The 3,227-nt window shown below is 49.6% G+C and overlaps 1 long non-coding RNA gene across 1 annotated transcript in view; it reads right to left on the bottom strand.

Moving 5' to 3' along the window:
• Positions 1-346: 346 nt before the first annotated feature.
• The window catches only part of LOC125026349, an 11,034-nt gene continuing 8,153 nt past the window's right edge, over positions 347-3,227 (bottom strand). The window contains exon 2 of the long non-coding RNA XR_007114933.1: positions 347-2,507. This is a non-coding gene — a long non-coding RNA (uncharacterized LOC125026349). The remainder of the gene's footprint in view (positions 2,508-3,227) is intronic.

Here is a 3,227-nt window from a genome sequence, read left to right as displayed (position 1 = left end):
TATATGCTGAATCCTGTCTCCAGAGAGCATTCGAGGGCCCGTCACGTGACCTCTTCAGTCCTAGACGCCCACGTCTGCTCGGCGCGTCTGATCATTTCTTAAGACCAGGCTTTACACCCACAGCACAGACTGGTGAGTGTCGCATGTATCTTTTTATCCCTGTCAGCGTGATAACTATATCAATTTTAGATGCTGCTACGTTACAAGAGGCATTAAATAAGACATTAGGCTGTTAATTTGTTTACAGCCGACTATAACGAGAGGTGACTGAATAACAATTACGAACGCTCTCTGGGTACGATCACACTGATTTTGAAAGCAGGGAAGGCAAGAACAAAACACGTCCGGGAATTATACTATTTATTTATTATAAATATAATGCACATCATAATTTTAATACTGCATAATTTGCGTATAATTTATAATTATCCCCCACCCAATAATTTTCTTAAGACGAAGGAGCCAATGGTAGAGAATAAAAATTAAAAAGGTTTGACAGCCTGACTCTAATCGAAACAAAAGCAGCTTAGCACAGGGCGGGTAACAAACTCACCCTTTGGATAATGCTTCATATAAACTTTACCTGCCTTGGAAAAATAGATTCGTGGTTGGATATATGGATTCTACGCTTCCAAATCAATAGGATTAAATATTTCTCTGTATTTTTTTGTTTGTTTTAGTATAATGACCATCCTTTCCCTACGTGACAGAGGATATGGAAGGTCACGTGACTCAGGATAAGTTGATCTGTGACTTGTAATCTTTGACCCCTTGACCTGTCACTGACGTCTGGGGCTGGCCATGGCTGTGGGTTTTATTACTGTTGCAGTGTACGCGTCGATGTTATTGTGATGTGAATCTGAAAGTGAAGTCTTAGATATATTGGAAATTGTTTTCTAAATACAGATGTAATCGAGCGAGTGTGCAAGTCCCGCGTGTTGCCAAGCGAATGCAAGAGCGTGTTATTAATGTCGGAATTTCTAGTATTGCAAACAAATCTGGTCATCAACTGATTCTTTTATAATTATCCCAGTTCATAACATCTATATTACCAAACACATTTGTTGATTTTCAGATTTGGGGTAAACTATTTTCACCTTTAATAATTTAAAAACTGAATTTGGATCTAAAATGTATTATACTGATTGACCACTCGCGCGCGCGTGCGTGAGAGTGTGTGTGTATGTGTGTGTGTGTGTTCATGTAGGTTGAGGTTTTAAATGTGTGTATAGGTTTGTGTCCGCGCGCACGTAAACAGACAGCCAGACCAGCGCCACAGGTCAGTCACGGTCACATCGGGCGTCGCCAGTCGAGAGTTGGGCCCCTGCGTGCCGCACGTGGGCCGTGGGTGTGAGAGACAATATGCTTCGGTTCCCCAAGCATCGTGGCTGGAGCGTTCCGGCGAGCGGGAAGACCTAGACTTCGGTGACGGGTGCTGCGGCGTCGGGCGGGCGTGGGATCTCGTGGGTGATGACATGGGTGAGGTGGGTGAAGCGAGGCGCCTGGCGAAGGGGCGGCACCACAGTGTACACGAAGCAAGCCACCGCCACTACCAGAAGCAGCGCTAGGAAGCACGCGTCCAGCACCAGCAGGGCGTTCATGGCCGCGGACGTCTGGGGCTCCAGGGTGCTCGGCGAAGGGTCCCTCGCTCGTCGTTCCGCGTGCGCTCCTGCGGTCCCGGCGGCGGAGGCCAGGCGCAGACGACCGATCGGGACTCGGGATCTGATTTCTTCCGGGTACTGTCAACCTCTTGGGTAACGCGTCCGACGTGCGACGGCCCGGAAACGCTCTCGTCACTGGAAGTAAGCAGTGTGTAATTTGTTCTTTCTATGATTACGCTCGGGTTGGGCTGTTCGTTCTACAGGGATTCATGTAGGAGGTGTCTAACGGGCACCCGCGAGTCCAACAATCTACAATGTTTATCTGAGTGAAACAGTCACAATGTATGCAAATCACTGCAAAATTGTTTTTGTTTCCTGAAATGTTCGTGTCTCTGTGAGGGAAAGTGTGGCGGGGAGACAGGCGTGAGCTCCCTCGAGCGATGGCGTTGCCGGAGGGAGAAGGGGGGGGGGGGACTCGTGTACCCGCGGGCGTGGAAGGGGCGCTTACACCATGCCAGTGGCGGCGTGCGCGGACCGGCCCTGCCACCCCCGGAGACTCATGGCCACGACGCCGAAGAAGAGCGCGATCAGGAACAGGATCAGGAGGAACACGTGGTCGAAGATGATGAGTGCGGTGGGCATCCTGAGGGAACCGCCCTCCGCGCCCGCACGCCCTCGCGGCTCCTGACTCCCACGGCCAGCCCTCTCACGAGCACACTCTTTTCCTCTCTGTCTGCCTTGCACTTCTTTGCTCCAGTCGCACTCCCGGGCTCACTCGTACTCACAAGTCGGGAGCTGATCGCACGGAGCTCAAGTCCATCACACACAGACCTCCAACACTTAGGTCTCTTGATCTTTGCTCTACGAATTTATTTTGATTGATGCTGTGTTTACAAAGGTTATGATCTGGAAAAAAACTGTAGTCGTTACAAATTGCCAACAAAATAACGAGTGTCGCCAAACACCGAATATTCTCCCATTCCCTGCATTATCCACTTTCTTCTCTCCCTCCCCTGCGCCCACACTCCCACTCCAAAAGTAATTTTCTCGGTCTCCGCGCACTTCCTTCATCCTTTCCTGCAATCTCCATCCCACATTCTCCCTTTCCTCCTCGCCCCTCTACCGTTTAAATCTCCACTTCTTCACTTCCTATCTCCCTCTCCGTTTCCACTTCTCTCCTTTTCCACTTTTTCTCTGCCTCTCGACATCTCTCGCTCTACATTCATCTTCCTCTCTACTACGTTCTCTTTTCATTCCTCCTCTTCCTCTCCACTTTTCTACCACCCCGCTTCCTCTCCACTTCTCTCCCTCTCCATTCCTTCTCTTCCCATCTTTTTCCTTCCCTATTCATTCTTTCTCTTCCTCTCCACTTCTCTCACTCTATATTCCTCCTCGCCCTCTCCATTCCTCCTCTCTCTCCTCATTTCTCTCCCACTCTATCCATCGTCTTCCTCTCTGATTCTCCTCTTCATTCACAAACTCCACTTCCCTTTTTCTCCATTCCTCCTTTCCCTCTCCACTTCACACCCTCTCCATTCCTCCTCTTCCTCTCCACTTCACACCCTCTCCATTCCTCCTCTTCCTCTCCACTTCACACCCTCTCCATTCCTCCTCTTCCTCTCTACT

This window comes from Penaeus chinensis, chromosome 6 (genome assembly GCF_019202785.1).
Source record: "Penaeus chinensis breed Huanghai No. 1 chromosome 6, ASM1920278v2, whole genome shotgun sequence".
NCBI lineage: Eukaryota > Metazoa > Arthropoda > Malacostraca > Decapoda > Penaeidae > Penaeus > Penaeus chinensis.
The sequence above is the reverse complement of the archived record's forward strand: the minus strand, read 5'-3'. Positions and strand labels throughout refer to the sequence as shown.